The 14849-nt window shown below is 36.6% G+C and overlaps 1 protein-coding gene across 1 annotated transcript in view; it reads left to right on the top strand.

Annotated features, from left to right (window-relative positions):
• The window catches only part of ndrg4 (NDRG family member 4), a gene marked incomplete in the record, with an annotated part of 75708 nt that overhangs the window by 20396 nt on the left and 40463 nt on the right, over positions 1 to 14849 (top strand).

Here is a 14849-nt window from a genome sequence, read left to right on the forward strand (position 1 = left end):
ATATATATATATATATATATATATATATATATATATTTATTTATATATTAGGGGTGTGAATCTCTCAGTGTCCGGTGATGCAATTCGATTTTTGGTGTCACGATGCGATTTGAAATCGATTTTTCGATTCAGAAACAATTTTTCTATTGAAATGATCATAATTTTGTTTCAATTACGTAACTGACAAGCTGAAAAGAATAAACAATGAAAAGAAATAGAACATTTATTTAAAACAATAATTTTATGTTCTTTACTGCATCAAATCTTTTTGCATCATTTTATATTTATACTAAAAATAGGACAAACTATAGGTGTGCATAAAATTCAGTAACTTAAATTACCAGTATTAGGTTAGCTTAGCTGCCTGAATTGTTCTTAAAAAATAATAAAAAAATAACAAAAATCTAGGAACAAATAATTCATCCATCCATCATCCATCATCTTTATACACTTCTTCCTTGTGTTACAAGTTAGCTGTGTTCTGAGTGGCCAATGTTTGAAAATCACAGTGTATTTTAACAACCCTTGCAGTCTATAATTTATAGAAACTGACTCCAGACAGGTTTGAGGGGCTGCAATGGCTCTGGGACTATTTAGAGACAAAAATAATTGTTGCTCCCATTTTCTTAAAAAAAAAATCAAGCAACCTGAATGCAGGGAGTCTCCACCATCGCAGTCAGATACAGGTTTAAATAAATGTTATGGTCATACTGTTCAAAAACATTTTTAATCATTTTGTTACTACTCAGCAGCAGCTGCATGGGGCACTCTTCATACTGTAAAAAGCAGATTAAAATGCAGGCACACCTTTGCGCAGCACAGATTTTTTTTTTTACATTTGAAGCTTTCTCCCTACTGTAGGGTGCATTTCACAGCTGGGTGCTTTCATTACTTGTTTGCTTTTTCAGAGCTTTAAATCCATATTTGATAGGAAATGTTAATTTTAGAAAGTAGTTATAGATAACTTTATGCTTGGAATGCTGTAGAGCCTTCATTAAACTGCAGCACAGTTAAAAATGTACAATGATCCAGATCTCCAGTGTTAAATCACAGGTAACCTCTGATTTTGTCCTTCCAAGATCTAAATTACAATGTATATAAATACAGTCACATTTATAAACAAACTCCCTTCACAGGATATCCAGACATGAAAATACGAACCATCCTATCATATATACAGTATACTTAAAAACAGCGAAAAGTAAAATAAACTTTTAACCAAAGCTATATGTGTGGAGTATGGGTGCACTTTTTTGGTGAGGGGGTGGGAGAGTGTGTGCATGCACCTTCCATATCTGTGTGTGTTTTCTGTGAATTTAGAGCAAAAAAAATCACCAGTTTGTCTCTAAACCATTTAGAAAGGGGTGTCCCCTAAGGTGGGTTGATAAAACATGCGTCCCCAATGTGGACGTAAGCAAGTAATGTGTGTGTGTGTGTTACACTCAGGAAAAGAAGGAGATTGCACATTTGGCAGGCATGAGGACTTTCTGATGATATGTGTGTTTGTGTAAATTAAAACAATTTGTTTTCAGTGCACGGAAATGCCAAAACTATTCTACTGGACTTTTCAGAAATTATTTCTCATGAATTGAATTGACCCCCAAACTACCGGTATTCTATAATTTCAATAATTATCATATATCTGGCAACACACAAATTGTCTTCCTCACCCTGAGACAAGACTCATTAGGTTCTCAGATCCCTGCTTGGTTTGGATCTATTACTGTTGAGTTCCACAGAGCAGAAATATTTAGACAGTAATCATTTAAAATAATTCAAAAATAGTTTCTTTGCCTTTTTCAAACTGACAGAGAAAGATTAAGAATGTGTGAATGTCAAATGGCAACATAAATTAGTGAATGACATAAAGCAGAACATTACTTGTCATTTAAAGCAATGCATGGAGTAGAGCTCAGCATTGATACTTTAATGCATATATGACATTGTAAAAGTGGAACTCACACCAGAGTTTTCTGACGATGGCGGCTCATGCAGTTCTCGTGTGCTGTTTTCTAGCATTGTAACCAATAAGTACATCTGGAACGTTTCACCCACATCAGAGGAATTTTAGCTACTAAATATTTAAAATGTTCATTTGTTAAACCAAAACAGAAGCAGCTTAAACTTAAGTGTTGGTAACATTATATTATTATATATTGTTATATAATATATAATCTAATATAATAATATAATACATCACTATATTATTGCTTCCATTTAAACAAATAATGATGTTTATTGCTATTCAAGTATGAGATCACTTGGAATTTCTGCTCAATAACATTGCACCCCAACAGCCATAACATTCTTACTCAATATATGCTAAAATAAATTTGCGGAGGTAATGTGAATGCAATTAGATGTTTGCTGCATGTTCATTTGCAGCTCTATTGCATGCCAGTTCAAGAAAAAGTAATTGCTCTATAATTCACTCTATAATTGCTCTATAATAATATAATATTCTGTTGAGTAAGTCACTTATGGGACTGAGTTTGTTGTGGCTTTTTGGACTGAAGAAGTCTTTTGGATGAAAGACAAAATGTTCCAATAAAAAGAAACTGTCCGGAGGACCTGACTTACTGGTAACTTTGTTGATTTCTTTTTAACCTGGATTATCAAACATGAACTTTGATGAACTTGCTCTATACTTTAAGTTCAGTTATCAACTGTACAAGATAAAATGTGACGTCTTAGCACAGCTCCAAACTGTTTGTTTTGTATGTTTAAATAAAGGTCTAGCATTTGTCTTTAGTCTCTGTTGTCATTTTGTGAATGCTGGATACACAATCCATACAATTCATTAAACATCAGGCTTGCTTTGTGAATATTTTCTTTTACCCCAAACCAGAAAAAACTAATTATTTTTATGGGAATAAAATATTTAGAAAACTCTCTGTTTTCATTGCGCAGCAGTGACATTTATGAAAAACATATTAGATTTATTTAACACAAATCAGTTGCTCTACAGCCAGTTCAATAAAATCATGCATTTTATTTTTCCCTTTGAACTTTAAAAGATTTTACCGGATTGTGTCGGACTAGAAAAAGGATTATGCAAATGTGATTGTTGAGAAGCCGACGTTATGAAACAGATGGCAACAAATCTGTCATTTCCTCAATGCAGCCGTGCGAAGTGAAGAGAAACAGAAAGAATGTTTAATTTAAAAAGGAGAAGGGGAAAAAAAAAACATTAAGGAGAAGGTGAGCCAGACACCATTAGACCCAGCTGGGTTGTCATAGCAACCCTGTCTGGGAAGAACTAAAGACGAAGAAAAGCAAAGGGAGGCAGAAGAGAAAATGAGGACAAGTCCTTTTTGTTCTCATCAACAAACTGCTGAAAAGGCAAGCTGTTTCCTCCTCAAAAAAAAAAACCCAACTTCCTCAAAAAGATTGTTTTTTGTTAGCCATATTTTTAATGAAAAAGCCGACTGAAGACGAGGCTGTTATAAGCTCCTCACCCTCGACACTGGCTGCTTGAGAACGGTGGGTTAATAGGATGAAGAGCAGCTTTGAAGTTAGAGGTCCCCCTTTGTGGAAAGTGGACCCTGATGGTCTCGCTGGACGTCGTCATGAGCAGGCACCTAATGCTCAAGACATTATACAGACAAAACATAAATCTGTAGCAGTGATAATAGAGGTGGCTGTTTAATGTTGGACCGTCAAATTATCACAAAAAGATAAATGTCCAAAACAACCAGAAAAATTAAAAACGCTAGAAATCCCTAAAACAGCCCTGTTGACGTTTCCAGTAAAGGGACAAAAACCTTTTTCTCTTTAATCACTGCCACAACCACAACGGAGAACAATACGATAAACACATGGTTCAAATTAAGAGAAATGAGTATTGTTTTGACCCTTTAGGGCCCTGTGTTCTCTAATGTTCTGGGTATCTCCTAAACAAAAAGAAAAATGTCCACATGACAAACTGGAATTTAAATGAAAACAAACTGAAATAGCCACGCCTCTACAGGAAGTGCTGATAGTGTTGACATGAACAATTTATATATAAATAAAAAAACAAATAGAAACTGCAGTTTCTGCCAAAACGTAGCGTGAATGCTAAGTGTAGAACGACGGTGCTGAAATTTACTGAAAATTAATTGATTTAATTGTTAAAGTTAGAACGTACGCAAAACAAATGTTCAAATCAGCAACAGTGGCTTAAAGCTAAAACTAACAAAACCATAGGTAAAGGTTAGCTGTAGCAAAAAAAGCAACTAATAACTAAATTTCTAGATGGAAGTTGATATTAAGAAAATTGTTGCCAAAAGCTAAAATGAGCGAAACTGTATCAAACAGTTAAAATTTATAAAATTGTAGGTAGATATTAAAATGAAGAAAACCACAGCTAAAAGCTAAATGTAGTAAAACTGTAGCTAAAAAGCTAAAACTAAAACAACTGTAGCTAAACCAAAAACTACCCGATCTTCCTTAGTGGATCAAAATAGTATCTTTCTATTATATTCTATTGTAAATACTAAAATTATCAAACATTAGCAAAACTGTAGCTTAAAGCTAAAATGAGCAAAATCTCTATTAAAACCTAAAATTAGTGAAAGAAAAAAAATAAAGCAAATATGTTGAAATAAATTTCAGAGACTGTTTTCAAAAGATTTGAAAAGCTGTATTTCTACGGGGGATTTTTTTTATTTATTTTTTTGAAAATAAAGCAAAATATAAATGTGTAATTGTACTTTATTCCCAATTGAGTCTAACATTTTTGTTTGATTGGTAAAATAGCACAAAGTATACAGATGTTCGAGTCCCAAAAACATACAAAAGAAACTAAAATCAATAAAACAAAAACATCCCTCACTTGACTGGACGAGAGGTGCAAACAGCAGAAAATGTCTAGAATTTTTTAAACAATGTGATTTTAATAAGAGTTAGAACCCCCAAAGGGGTCAAAACTGCTGACAGTATGTTGAAAGATTTTTATATTTTCATCTTACACAAAGTCACATTTTACACCACATTAGTCAAACCTGGGCTTCAAACAATATTGTGCTGACATTTAATATACCTTTAAAACGGATTACCAGTTCAATAAAACCTATCTTTATTCCAGAGCCACAAGCCACGTTAACACCAAGTATTAACTTTTTAATGAACACATTTTTCTTTTTTACTTGAGTTTCTAAGCTATTAGGTGGTGAAATGTCTAAATATGTTTTATAGGGAGGTGACAACGAGGTTGAGCAGAAGGTGGAGGGAACACCTGCAGGCCAAAAATACAAAATGACAAAGAAAAGGATCAGCAAAGAATATCTATCAAAACACCCTTTTATTCTTTTTTACTTAGTGCCTGTGCCACAAAGCCCAATAAAATAAGATGCCTTCAGTACATATCTACAGTAATTCACAAGCACTTGTCAAAGTGCAGCAGAGTTTATGCTCTTTTATGCTGTCAGTTGTTGGAGACTTAATTTTTGTGTTTTTGCTGTAGAAGAGGCAGCTCTTGTAAATGATAAAAAGTTAGTTCTTATACGACCTGCCACCACCGAGCTGTCAGACCGGGAGAAAAACATAAAAAACTTTTTAATTTTCATTTCATTTTGGGAAAATAAACACGTTTTGTATATAATATGGTGACCTACTGTGTGTGTGTATGTGTGTGTATATATATATATATATATATATATATATATACATATTTGTAAATATATATTTGACACAAGGTTTTGTGTTAAGGGTTCGTTTTGTTCCAGAATACTTTATATTAATGATATTTATCGTTGATCGTGCTGCTGTTCGGCATATTGTTTTTATGCTATTAGTGCTTAGCGTATTTCTAGTCAACATTTTTCTTAGTTCATATCTTAGACCTTATTACTGTTTTTATTTGACATTTTATACTTTTGTTGGATGTAACTGGGACCCTGTGTACACAATTTTGTTCCACCACAAGTACCACATGTTGTGCGTATGACAAATAAAGAGCGTTGAATCTTTGACTTTGCCTGAAAACAATAAGATGATTTTTTCTATAAGAGTGATTGTCACATTATTGCCCCTGCATCCCACAGTTTGTTTAAGTTTTCATGTTCAGTTCAGCACTGCCTGTCACCCATCCTCAGCTCCTGTCACCCTGCACCACGCCTCCTCTGCTCTGCCACTAATCAAGCTCTCATCAGTTCCACCTGCTCTGCACCCTTCTTAAGCCCAGCTCTAACTCTCATTCAGTGCCAGATTATCGAAAACTCTCAGCCAGTAGATGTCCAGCGTACCTACCGCAGCCATGTATCCTTGCCTTGTTTTGACCCCTTGCCTGTACCAGGACTCTTCGCTTTGCCTACCCACTTTTGGATCTGGGTTCTGCATTCTGACCTCCGTACAGACTCTGCCTTTCTTCTTTCTAACTGCGCTTCATGGATCACGTCTTGGCTCTGGTTCCTGCTCTCAATTTACCTGTGTATGACCCCCTGCTTCGACTAACAGACCCCGTTCTTGGATTATTCCTTCACGGACCACGTACAGCACCTGTCTGCTCCACTGTTGCTGCACACTCCCCATCAATGACATCATCCTCACTAACTCGACAACAGTGTGTTTCACTCTGCGGACTGAGAAGGTTAGTGACGGCTACAGAGACTCACAGAACCTACCCAACCAAGACCTGTTCAATAAACTCTCTTTCTTAAAAGATGGGACTCCCTCTTGGACCCGGGCCTCCTCCACCAGCTGTTTCCTAATGAACTGTTTAAACCATCCCTGATGTTTGGAGTGTGCTAATCCCAGACCCAGTTCTTGTCAGTGATTTATTGTTAAAACTGACCGATAGCAGACAAAACAAGTAAAATGATAAAACTGTCAGTTTATTCAAACACTGACTGGACAAAATAATACAAGTCTGTCACAAAGCCTTATAGGATTGTGATTTTTGATGTGTTTTGTGAAGTTCTTCTTGTTCATTTCTGGTTTACTTCATCTCTTTGTTATACGGTTGTCAGTGTTTTTCTAAATCTGGTCCATCATGCCCCCTAAATGTCCCCAGCAACTTTCATCTTCTCTCTGGCTCAGATAAATTTATTGTGGAAAAACATGATGACGTTTTGATTCGGTTTATAAGTGACTCCGACTTTTTCGAGGGAACGAAGGATGATCTTATTACAATTTGAACATTAACAAGACTTTTTTATAATTAAAAATAATTTCAATGTGCAGAACCATCCATCCATCCATTATCTTTACCCGCTTATTCCATTTTGGGTCACGGGGGTCGCTGGTGCCCATGTCCAGCAATCACTGTACGAGGGGCGGGGTACACCGTGGACGGGTTGCAAGCCCATCACAGGGCCACATAGAGACAAACGAGACAAACAACCATTCACTCTCTCATTCACACCTAGGGACAATTTAGAGTTACTAATCAGCCTAACATGCATGTTTTTGGTCTGTGGGAGGAAACTGGAGTACCTGGAGAAAACCCACGCATGCACGGAGAGAACATGCAAACTCCACCCAGAAAGGCCCCTGGACCGGGGTTTGAACCAAGGACCTGCTCGCTGAGAGGCAGCAGCTCTACCAGTTGCGCCACCGTGCTGCCCATGTGCAGAACCATGAACCAGTAAAAAAATAAAAGCAATTGATCCTGGTCTCTTTCCACTGTTATCAGGGGCATCATAAAGCTAAATTTAGCCCATGTAACAGAGCCCTGATTGATTTCAGAATCAGATTTGTTATGTAAGAATATCACAGTGGATGGAGCTGGTTAGTAGAAGGAGGGATGGGACTGGCTGGGGAAAAGGACAAGATGAGGTGTGAAAGAAGAGAAACTGAGGAAAAGGTGAAAGGTCAGCTGCTGGAGTGACGAGTGGAGGAGATAAAATGTCCAAACACACGGAAACTAAATGTGACCAAACAGCAGGGGTTTGTGGATAGATCAGAAATACTTAGAGACATCAGCAAAACTAGAGTTTCTGTTAAAATGTCTCCTTGATGTGTGAAATAATCTGAGATCTGTTTGTCCAGGACTCGTTTGGACAACGAACAACTTTATTTTGTTTTTGTTTGTTCAGAAAAACGTGGAAAAGGTTGCTTCATGAAACAAGATTATTCAATGAGATAAAAGTTGAGGAAAATGTACAAGATAAGATTAACGCTCTAACTCTCGTTGAAGGAATGCACATCACCCGCTGCCTTTAAAGCCAGAGTTTTAGTCTGAAATCTTATGAGAAAAGAGTTTTTACTGTTTTGGTCAAACTTTAAAAATAAATTTATGCAAAATCCTATGTAATATTGTAAAGCTCAGAAACTGTTTTCAGCTCAAATTCCCCTAACCCTACCACATCTAATATCAGACTGAATTAAAATCATTTTTGTGATTTATAAAGATCATTTAAAAAGATTTAAAGTCAGCCATCTTGATTTGTGTTGTGAATCAGTTGACGCATATCTAATGATTATTTCCAAAAGTTTAATTTAAAATACAAAGAATTCCTTAGAGTTTATGAGATGTTTTACTAACAAAGAACCCAAAAGCATCATCGCTCTGCCTTTGTCTTTCAGCAGTAGAGCAAGGCCTCTGAAAGTGGAGGAGGTGGTGTTCAGGTTCTGATCTGGTGTGTTTAGTCCTCGTGGCTCTGTTCCAGTACCTGGTTGTGCTGATCCATTTAATAAACTGATCACAGAGAGGAGCGTCAACAGAAGACGGGAGAAAACCTGCTCATATGTCTGGGTTTAAGTTCTGACTGGTGTGTTTTCTATATTTAATTTTACAGTAATAAAAGACAGAGTGAGTCATGAATCCTTAAACATCTGCTAAGTTAGAAAAATAAAGTTGATTGATTCAGAAGCAAACAATTTCAACCTGTCTGAGTATTATATTAAAGATGAACCTCTCACTTTGTTCTCATTGTAAAGTTTTAACTGTGTTTCTCTCTGTTCAACATCTGGTCACGTAAATAAACCATTCACGGATGTGTGAACTTAGAAATTTGGACAAACTTTTGCCAAATTTGGATAAAATGATCAAATTTGAATGTCAAAAATCTATTCATGACTTTCAAGACCTCTGGTTACTGATGTCTCACTTGTTGGATTTAATCCTTTCGCTGCTTGGTTTGGCTGGTGAAAACAGTCAAGCTGCATTATTTCCTGTAAATATGGGAAGTAGATGTGTTGTTTTGTTTAAACGAGACTTTAATAAAATGATTTAACATATTAGCCATTATAAGAAGTACACATTTGTGGTGCCAGTTGTTGTTGCTTTAGCTGATTGTTAAAAAATAAAACGCACCAGTCCAACTCTGACTATTCAGAGAGGAAAATTTGCACTTTGTTTTAGGACGTACTCAAAATTTAAGCGACAAGACTGCTCACGTCTTGAACTCACTTAAGGAGACAGAACCAGAACAAAGATGTTGACCTTGCAAATACTAAAACTAGTCACCAACAGTCTCCACTCAGTATGATACTACGCTTAGAGCAGGGGTCTGCAACCTTTATGATCAAAAGAGCCATTTTTACACCTTCATTCACTAAATTACAGAAATCTAAAAAAGTTAAATCTGGTCCTCTGGACATTCAAAAAAAAAACAAACAAAGCAAATCAACAAAAAAATGTAGAAACGTTTCGTCTCTCATCCGAGAGACTTCCTCAGTCTGAGGTGCTGTTTTCAGCTCAGTCTCTTAAATAGCACCTTCTCAGAGTGGATCAACCAGTTTTGCTGCTGACAACCAAAACCAGCTGATCACATGCTCAAGAAGGACCATCAGCCTAACAATGGATCATTAGCACACTGATGGCTGTTTACTGTTCACAGAGGGCTGAGACGAGATGAGAGACGAAACGTTTCTACGTTTTTTTGTTGATTTGCTTTGTTTTTTTTTTGAATGTCCAGAGGACCAGATTTAACTTTTTTAGATTTTTCTACCTGGATTATTGAGCATGCATCAGGATAAATTACAGTAAATGTGTTCAGAGTGGCAACAACCTGCTACAACTGTGATTATCAACTGGTGGCCCATGGGCCACTTTAAGTTTGTTGGAGGAGACTTTTGTGGCCAGACATTATAAAGCTAAAAATATCTTATGATTTTAACACTTATTAGTATTTTTACAATTTAAGACATGAAAATACTTCTTGTTGGGGACAGGGTATAGTAAAAAAGCAAACAAAAACAAACTATGAACTGTGGGTATTTTTAATTGTGGAAAAATAACTAAGTATATAAATAAAGCAAAAAGTTTGCAAAAAAATGACAGGAAAGCAGCTAAAATTTGTTGTATAACGAACAATAAAATTCAGTTTTATGTCAGTTTTGGTCAAATCTTGAAAGAGCCGCTGCAGAGGGACCAAAAAGCCACATGTGGCTCCAGAGCCGCAGGTTGCAGACCCCTGCCTTAGAGGATATTTACATCTCACAGCTCAGCGGTGACTGACTGAATATTTACCAGAGCTCTACAGACACGTTTTCAACAACTTACTTACAGTATTTAATTTTCTCTTCAAATGGGTTTTATATATAACGTCTTTTTTGTCATTTGAACAAATAATCCAACAGTTAAAGAAATGAACAAAGTGTAATTAAAGGTCCATTCAAACGTATTTTGATCCTTTTAAAAAGACAGATTTGAACCCCATCAGCCGCAGAATGATTATTTTCGTTTAACTGTTTTGGACTGTAGGTTATTTGCACTTTGGTTGTTATTTTAGTCTCTGGTGAAGTTTTAGTTGGCTCTGTGTCCAAAGTCACCTTGTGTCTTCCTGCCAGTGGCACAAACACAGAAAGTCACAAATAAGCTTTGACTGGCGTAACTTTGAAAACTTGTGATGGAGTGCCACAAGTAGTGGGGAATGGATTTCGATTTGACTTGTTTAAGTTGTGGATGTGACACGGCGGCACATAAACACTTTATCAGCTGCTGGGAGGGACTGTGAGTGGCATCTGGACTGTGTTTGTTTAAGGTGTTGGATAAACCGCACAGATAACAACGAATGACCAACAGAGGACACATCCAAAAGGAAATAATGAGATTGAAGAGTTCAGGAAATTGAACTGGTGAGGAATGTGGTGAGATTTATGGAAGTAATTGTAATTTTTAAAGCTATTAGATATTTAAAAAATGTACAAATCTGCTAAAAACATGCTATTTGATTCTTGTTACCTTGTTGTCAAGTGCTAGAGGCTGATTTTACAAGTGGCAGTCGCCTTTTGCAGAGGGGTTTATAGCAGTTTCTGCAGGCTTTTGGGTCTATTTTAGAGGATTTGATGAAAGAAGGAGATAAATTCTTTAAGGCATTATCCTTGTTGCCTTCTTGAGAATAAAAAAACAACCTTCCTGAAGTTAGAGGGATTCACATTAAAGTGGAGGATCCTCTCGCCCTCAGTCCAGCTTGAGTGAGGAAGGCATAAGGATAATTATGCAGTAGGTGGTTTGGTTATTTTTAGTGAATTCTGGGGAAACAAGCTGACAGATTGCAACAACAGGACAAAGCTAATTAAAAAGTGAGAACCTATCATTTACTATTTTAGATAACAAAACTTTGCACTCTTAGTATGACAAGAAGTCATGCTCAGTAATCCAGGAAGTGAATCTAACAAGGTTGAGTCAAGTCCTCTGGTTTAATTCTTCTTTGTTGAAACATTTAATCTTTTTATCCAAAAGACTTCTTCAGTCCTTTGAAACGTTTCAACAAAAGAGAATCCATCCAGAGGACCTGACTCAACCTTGATATATATGACACAAGAAGTTTCTTATCCATGAGATTTTTGTTACAAAAGTTTTTACAACGCTGTGTATTTCTTGATCAAAAAAATAATTTAATCAAGAATTAGAGCCAAAGTGCTTAGCTTTATTTAATTAAATCAGAAACTACATTTTATTAGTGATAAAGTTGTTTCTCATGTTTGCAAAAATATTTTGATGTCTCTTTAGCAGAAGTAGAAAGACATTAGCTAAAAGTAGTCAAAAAGTTGATAAAGCTAAAAAGTTGCAACGATAGCAAAACGTAGCTAAATGATCGCTAGAAGTTCTGTTCAGTGCCCTGAGATGACTTCTGTTGTGATTTGGTGATATATAAATAAACTGAATTGAATTGAATTAAAAGGTAGTAAACATTTAGCTAAAAGCTAAAAGTCCCATTTAAAGTGGCTAAAAGCTAGCTAAAAATATGAAAAGGGAAACTAGGAGTTAAAAATACAAAAAAGTACTAATTAAAAGTAAGAAAACATAGATAGAAGTTGGAAAAAAGGCCAACTAAAATTCGAGGGCTTGCTAAAAGCTAAACGTAGCAGAACGGTAGCTGGAATCTAAAACGACAATAATAACCTTTTTACCAGGTAGGTCAATTGAGGGTGGTACGGTGGTGCAGGTGGTAGAGCTGTTGCCTCTCTGCAACAAGGTTGCTGGATCGAATCCCAGCCAGGGAGCCATTCTGGGTGGAGTTTGTATGTTCTGCCCGTGCATGCGTGGGTTTTCTCCCTCAAATGAAAAACATGCATGTTAGGCTGATTGCTAACACGAAATTGCCCCTAGGTGTGAGTGAGAGAGTGAATGGTTGTTGGTCTTGTTTGTCTCTGTGTCCCTGTGATGGACTGGAGACATGTCCAGGGTGTCCCCCGCCTCTCACACAGTGACTGCTGGATATGGGCATCAGTGGCCCCTGCGACCCAAAAAGGAAGAAGCGGGTAAAGATGATGGATGGATGGTCAATTGAGAACCAGTTCTCATTTATAATGATGATCGGGTCAAGAGGCAGCAGCACAAGCAGAAAAAACCCATAAAACAGCAATGATAAAAACAAAAGACACGACACAACCAGCATAAACTAACATATTTAAAACCTACTATAAACTGTTAAGAGAAAGGGATGAAAGCAATGTGAACAATACAAACAGTGACATATTGTGAAACTAAAAGCAAGTACAGTCATCTTGTACTAGTGAATGTGCTGCACTTTTAAAAGAGGAGAGTAAAATAAATTAGCTGATTTGACTATGGAGAAATATTTGTAAGTGAGATATTTTGCGAAATGTAAAAGTTACAAAAAAACAAAAAAAACAAAAGGCATAGTACCCATCTTCTGAATGAGTTAAATGTTTTAATATATCCATCAATCCATTCTCTTTTACCCGTTTCTCCAGCAGTCACGGTGCGAGGGACACACTGGACAGGTCTGAAGTCCATCACAGGGACACATAGAGACAGACAACTATTCACACCTGGGACAATATAGAGTTATCAGTTAACCACACACGCATGATTTTGGTCAGTGGGAGGAAACTGGAGTACCTGGGAAAACCTACACGTGCACAAATGGACATACTAACGTCATAGAACATTTTAGACAAGACAAACATGCAAACTTCCTGTTGTAAGGCAATGACTCTAACCACTGTGCCGCCATGTTTGGATAAATGAATGACCTAAAGTCCACATTGTTGACAGAAATAGTTACAAAAATAGAATAATAATATAAAAAAACTGTAAAACAGTGATTGTCCATCCATTTATTCATCCATCATCTTTCCTTGCTTAGTCCTTTTTGGGTTGTGGGGGTCACTGGTGCTCATATCCAGCAGTCACTGTGCGAGAGATGGGGGACACACTGGACTGGTCTCCAGTCCATCACAAGGATCCATTCACTCTCTCACTCACACCTAGGGACAATTTAGAGTTACCAATCAGCCTAACATGCATGTTTTTGGTCTGTGAATGTCTTACAGTAAAAAGTTTTCAGTTTGAACATTAAATGTTTAGAGTCACCCAGAAGCTGCATTAGGTCCGAGGTGATTCAGCGTGGTCGTTCTCCTCAGTGTTTCTGTGTTGGTCGGCTGATGTCATGATGCAGAGATGTTGTTGTGCTCATGCTGTCTCACCCTGCTCTCAGTTTGTTTGATGCGCTCTGTGTGTGTGTGTGTGTACTGTGCTAAACTGTGTTGTGAAACACAGCACGCTGTTCCATTTAGGCCTTTATCAAGACTCAGCCCTCGTTTTATCTCTGAAGAAGTAGTCTGTGTGCTTCCAAGCTCCACGTTCCACTGACTAATCTCGGTCAGTAAGCATCCATGTCAGCTCCAGTTTTAAATGCCTCTGTGTTATCTTGAATATTACACAGAGGAATGCCACTTAACTGTACATTTTCTGGACACTTTGAACTTTGCAGAAAAGGACAATATGACAAAACTTTTTAATTTTTAAGCAGTTGATTCCTCAGATTAATTAGCCTTCATTTAAGAGTCATAACTGATAACTTGACATGTATATAAGCATTTCAAAGGGAGAAAAGAAGCCCACCACACGCTGTGTTGTGCAAATAAAGACATTAATGTCTCATGAAAGCAGAAAAATTATGTCCTAAAGCATCTTATAATGTATGTATCATAAAAAAGCTATGTTCAGTCTCATTTACAGAACAACACGTTGAGAAATACTGAACACAAACATTCAGAGGATCCGAACACCGTTACATGTGAACTAATAACGCTGTTCAAGAATATTTTTCAAATGAATAGCTTTATTCTACCTCCGGTGTCCCTGCAAAATAAAACGAAAATTGCAAACAATGTCGAGGTTTACGTGTTAAGGCTACTTTTAATCACTCTTAAAATGGGTCATTGCTAACTGTTGCTGTGTGGACTACAATGAGGAAAAAAGTTTTAAAAACTCATAATTTTTTTTATTCTTTGGATCGAATTGAATAAGTACAAAATTCTAAATTTTTACCATTAAAGGGAAAGTTTTCATTTTTGACTAATGGCTGCCTATTTCAGGGGGGAAAGTTACTTAAACTTTTAAATGGAAGGAAATTGGAACAAATTTGCCACGTCAGTAAGTTTTTACAAGTTTCTTTTCCTGGAGTGAATCCGAAACGTTTTATTTTCATACAAAGGTTCTCTATGAT

Source organism: Nematolebias whitei, chromosome 10 (genome assembly GCF_014905685.2).
Source record: "Nematolebias whitei isolate Nwh7 chromosome 10, NemWhi1, whole genome shotgun sequence".
Taxonomy (NCBI): domain Eukaryota; kingdom Metazoa; phylum Chordata; class Actinopteri; order Cyprinodontiformes; family Rivulidae; genus Nematolebias; species Nematolebias whitei.